This window comes from Atractosteus spatula, chromosome 4, assembly GCF_055471065.1.
Source record: "Atractosteus spatula isolate fAtrSpa1 chromosome 4, fAtrSpa1.hap1, whole genome shotgun sequence".
In the NCBI taxonomy this organism is placed as follows: Eukaryota; Metazoa; Chordata; class Actinopteri; order Semionotiformes; family Lepisosteidae; genus Atractosteus; species Atractosteus spatula.
Window position 1 is genome coordinate 39,566,964 of NC_142709.1, and position 6,000 is coordinate 39,572,963.

The following is a 6,000-nucleotide window of genomic DNA, read 5'->3' on the forward strand; positions in this document are numbered from 1 at the left end:
CAAATAGCAGTAGCTCACACACTGGGACAAACACACACAAACACAACATAACCATTGCCATAACCAACATTCCCAGCAGCCACATTACTCTGCAACTCACAACTGGCAACCCACTGAAGCTAAGCTGGTGTGAGCCTGGTCAGTACCTGGATGGGAGACCTCCTGGGAAAACTAAGGTTGTTGCTAGAAGAAGTGTTAGTGGGACCAGCAGGGGGCGCTCACTCTGCGGTCCATGTGGGTCCTGATGCCCCACTATAGTGATGGGGACACTATACTGTAAACAGGCACGTCCTTCGGATGAGATGTAAAACCGAGGTCCTGACTGTCTGTGATTAAAAATCCCAGGGCGTTTCTCGAAAAAGAGTAGGGGTGTAACCCCGCCATCATGGCCAAATTTCCCATTGGCCCTTTCCAATCATGGCCTCCTAATAATCTATGAATTGGCTTCATCACTCTGCTCTCCTCCCCCCTGGTAGCTGATGTGTGGTGAGTGTTCTGGAGCACTATGGCTGCCGTCACATGAGCCAGGTGGATGCTGCTTATTGGTGGTGTTGGAGTCCCCATTATCTCTAAAGCGCTTTGAGTGGAGTGTCCAGAAAAGCGCTATATAAGTGTAAGCAATTATTATTATTATAAATTAGAATGCTAAAGAAACCTAAACAGACAATACACGCTAGCTGAATATTTGAACAAGATAAATAACAGCAAAAATTAACAGACCCTAACTACAGCCTGGCCATAGAAACTGAGCAACACAGGCAGACCTGGCTGCCCAGAGAGGACAAGCTATGCTCCCACTGCCAATGGGGAGAAATAGAGACAGAAATGCACTTCCTACTGCACTGTAACAAATATTTTGGGATTAGACCAACATTCTTCCCCTACTGGGAGAGGGAGGAGGGATCTCTGTTGAATTGGCAGCCCAGGATGTGATTTTGTCACAGCCTGAGGAACAGTGAGCCTGTCTCTCAATAATGGTCCATTTCTCCATATATTGGTATGTGTAGGAATGTTATAAATTTTATAAAAGCTAACAAACTGCTTATCTTTTAGCTTCCTAACTGCTTATAACCCTGGCAAGTGGAAACATATCAGGGGGCATCTATAGGTCAGTGGAAAAATACAGCTCATGCCTTAAATGTACTGTAGTAAAAAGGGAAGACGAATGTCTTGTTTTGAGAATGTAAGCAATAACGAAAATCCTAACAAGGAGTTGTTTTTCTCAACCCGAGCTTGTCTGAGAACTGATAGTTCATTTTAGTTCAGGTATAAATTCAAAAATGATTTTGGATCCAACTCGGAGATGCACCCATTGTAGAAAAGTATTTTCATAGCTGTTGATTGAGATGTTCATTCAATTATGAGACCTTTCAGGTGCTTATTAAATAATTTTTGTTGCAGTGAATTCATTCAAGAGTTGAAAAGCACTGAAGAGAACTGTGTTGGACACAACTAGCCCAGAATTTCATTTTTTTAAATTGCTACAACTTTGTCTTGCATGTTGAACACTGTGATGGATAACATGGAGACTTTAAAATAAGTTTTTTTCAAAATAGAAAAATGGCAACTAGAATGTTTTGGAGTTGTCCCCAAAAATTGGTGAACTTCATATCTCAGTTAAAAAAAGTCTAAACATTGCTGCTGTAGTGTTTCATAGCCATTCAGGGACGCCAAATATGTAATCATAGTGGCTCTCTGAAGGCACCAGTTCTGTAGGGTTTGGGCATTTACTGAGACAATTATCAATTGTAGCAGTAAATCACAAAGTTGATTCTTTTGATGGCTTTAGAATCCAACCATGCGACATAACTCAAACAACGCGCACACACAGGTACTAATACACGAGGATACATTTATTAATACATAGAATATGCATATAAACCTAACAGATCTTATCGAGAGGGTTATCAGAATACAAAAGATATATATTCAATCAGTTACGAAGTGTTACACATATCAAGAGGACATACGTTCAGTATATCATTCATTAAGACCGTTTCGTAAATGAACTTGGTTATAACTTCTACATTAGATACTCAAAACAAGTACATAACTCTTAGGAATTAAATTGATATCAACTGGTTGGGATAACAATTGAATTCTCGAGCTGTAATGCATTGAAGTTGAATACTCATCCAATTTCTGGGGATTCAGATCTCCTGCGGGCACAAAGAAACAGTTGCAGGCTGTTGCTGTCCAATCCGCGCTCTCTGGCTCCGTGCCAGGCTGTGCTGTGCGGCTTGCGACGGTGCGCTGCTGATGCTCACTGACCGGCTAGTTAGTGTTGGCTTTAACTAGCAAAGTTTGTGCACAGGAGAAAAGATGACTGTGGGTCCCAGCAAGTCAGGAAGAGGACCGGTTCGTTCCTGATGAAGAGCTAGTTCTGAATAGTGATTCAGCTGTCCACAGTTCTGACCTGTTCACGAGGCCTGCTGCTGGTTACCCTCTGGCAACCTCCACTCTAGACTCTTAGAACAAAGGAAAGTTCTGGCACTCGGACACACTGGCCGTTCCGTGGTTGTCCGGGCTGAGTCTCAGGATGGTCAGGAGGCGCGCTGCGAGAATGTCCTGCCCTTGGGAGCCTTCTGCTCCTGGGCCGTCCTGCCCTGGAATTCTCCTTTGAATTCCCTTTAGAACAGTCCACAGAATCCTCTCCAGAATCTTACTGAATCTCCCGAATCTGAATCTCCAGGCCTGTGTTGCCTGTTTTTACCTGGAGGAACTTCAGCTCGTTGATTGGCTGAAAGTTCCATGGGCATCAGATTCCCACGTGGGTTACTCAGCCCTACCAGTCCCTGATTGGTTGATCAAGGTGAGATATGAGTCACTTAGTCCTGACACTTAGTAATGCAGTCCAGATGTCCATCCGGCACTCCCTAGACAGATAGGCGCCAATGGATGACCATTGATCATGATAGCCAGACTTAGCTAAGTGCATCCCCCTTTGGGAGCTGTCCTCGGAAACCTTAAATCACCCTGCACTAATGGTCTCTCTGTGGCTGCACCACAGAGATGAACAGAGAAATGGGGCCTCATTTGGGAAGCTCAGAAACACTTAATTCTGCCTTATTATTAAGCCTCGCCGCTACACTGCGTTACAACCAGCACACTTGTATGTGCAGAAGTGTCTCGTGTTTGCTGCCCATTTAGTTGCAGTGTGGTAAAAACATTTGAATTCAGCAAGTAAACATTAATTACTTTCATGCAAATTTTTAGAGGAAAGGGCCTCTTAATGAATGCTACAATGTACTAAGAAATGAAGTTGAGCAAGCTTTGTGTGGAGGAACCACCCTTCATGATGTGAGCAACAACTCCTTTATGTTTCCATCACTGACATAGCCCTATCAGTACACATTTCCACATAGCCTGCCCAGTCAATTCCGTTAGCTTTTGTGAAAATGTCAATTAAATTAAAAATGTTCCCCCTTTTTATGGGCGAGTCAATTTGCTGCCTCTTTGCCAATCATATCATTTGTCATGTCTTCCCCTACTGGTAAACAGATTTTCCGTGACTGTGTGTAGCATTCCTTTGTAGCCACTCCAGCTAACAAGTGTTGTAACAGAAAGAATAAGGTTCTTGATCCTGAGATGAAGTAAAACAGATGAGTTTATTGCATGCAAGGAACAATAAAGCCGAAGTCTTGTTTCCCGCAAGAAACAACAAAACCGAAGTATTGTTCGATGTGCCGGTACAAACTTTTAGGTTATATAGTCCTTGCTTGCTGCTTCAGACGTCATTCGATGTTATGGTAAGAAGGGGGGGGAGGTCATGGTATTTGGCCAAATGGTCAGTTTAAGATTATGACCCCAGGGGGTTCCTTGCTCGCATCTGGAATCCTTATCAGTTAACCCCCTTTCCTGCCATAAACCCCTGTTGCTTAGAAGTCTAATTTTCAGGCAGAACTGACTTAAGTTATTAACCCTTTTAACATCTTGTCTCTTACTTCATTCCCCCCTTATAAAATATGGCATACGTCAGGACTGCCTATTTTTACACATACAATGTCAGGGCAGATCTTTCCTTTTTAGATGTACGGGCATGCATTACCATGACATTGTGCGTTCCACGGTTACAACAAGATGTTATTGATGTTTTTGTACAAGTGATAGTTACAATTATACACATAAAACAATCCTAATCCTACAAATACATAAAGTCCTACCCCAGGACCCAAACGCAGACCTCAGTCATGTGGAGATCTATCGTCAGGATCTTGGAACAGCAATATTGGCCCAACTCCGATTATAATTTTTTTGGCTGAATAGATATGCCAACACCCGGAATGTATTGATGGCATATTCCCAGTAATACTCCTCAGGCCTAACAAGCACACTGTTGGTCTTAGGAAGCATCAAACACAGAAACGGTAACAACATCCTTCTTTCTGTTCACTCAGTCTCTGGTGCCGTGGGTCGGTGAAAGTGCGATGCGCGGATCCAGCGATCTCATCCTGTCACTCAGATGGCACAGTCAGTAGTTGGTGGCACTTGATATGGTCCCTCCCAGCAGGATTGCAACGTCTGGCAGGGTATCTCTTCTTCACCTACACCCACTCGCCAGGCATCCGGTCGTGTCTCCCCTCTACTGGAGGTCCCCAAGCGTCCGGCACCTGTTCACGAGCCCTGTGCACCGCTTCAGTTAACAAACCTACAACACTTTAATAGAGAGTTAGTAAATTCATCAGTGTGTTAGCCAAACTTGGCCTCCAGGGAGTTTCTTTGGCTGCCCGTGATGATCTCAAATGGGCTCAGTCTCACAGTTCCGTTTGCTCCAGCCCGCAAACCGCACAGGACTGCAGGTAGAGCATCTACCCACGGTGTTCCTTCAGTTGATATTTCCTTAGTTGGTCTTTCAGACTGTGGGTGATGGGGGCAATGTGACTTCCAACTTACCCCTAGTGAGGCAATTACAGCCTGACACACCTTCCCAGTGTAGTATGCCCCTAGATCAGTATCCAAGGGGCAGGGCAGTCCGTACCACGGGATCATCTTTGTCATACACTTGGGTATGTGCCAGCCCACATCCCATCATCATACAACCCCTTTACACATTTGTTCTAACCACTATTAAACATCTATTGAAGGCCTCAACCTGAATTCTCCCTTTTCCCCAATAGAGGTTTCACAGGGTTCTCAGACTCCCGCTCTCCCAGTGCCGCTCGTCTGGCATCTGCATCTGCATGGTTGTTACCTTGAGTTACTGGAATTCTTTATTTATTGTGTTATTTACACCTTACTCAAGCTGCTTCTGTCGGCAGCTGTAAAACTACAAATCAGTTCAGAGACAAGCCCAGTATTCTTAACTGGAGTCCCTGCCGTTGTGAGAGAATCCTATTTCTCCATAGCCATCCAGAATTGTGGCCTACATGCAACAAATACATACATTATATACATATACAGTAACCCTTTAACATATTTCTTTTTACAATCTTCCATCAGTGCTCTTAACTGGCTTGCTGCGCTGAGGCAGTGGAGGGGCATTTTTCCGATTGTTAGCACCTCGAATTCTGTTGTAACGGCTCAGCCTGATCTCTGTTCTCCCTCATGCATCAGAGAGGACCCATCAATAAACAGTATTATATTTTCTTAAATTTTCACGGTCCCCCACCTTTTGGCTACAGCATCTAATGGTATAATAGTGCCTACCTCTATGCTCCTGCGTCAGCACAGCTGCCCAGAACCCTTTTTCCACACTTACATACAAAGAATGGTTGATCCATCTGAGGAAACCCCAGTCTCAGCACCTGTAAGAGAGCTTGTTTCAAATTATTACAGGCGGCTTTTGCTGCTGGAACCAAGGCAATCTTGTCCTTGTACTGCACTCCCCCCTTAAGCAGATCTGTTAAGAGTTGTGCACCCCGTAAAAACATTGCACCCAGGCCCTGTTAAAATTTCACAATGCTAGACACAAAAGGGCCTTATCATAACTGCTTCTATTAGACACTCTAAAGCTGAAGCAACTCAGACTTGTGGGTTTCCTCATCAGGGGAAGCACTCAGA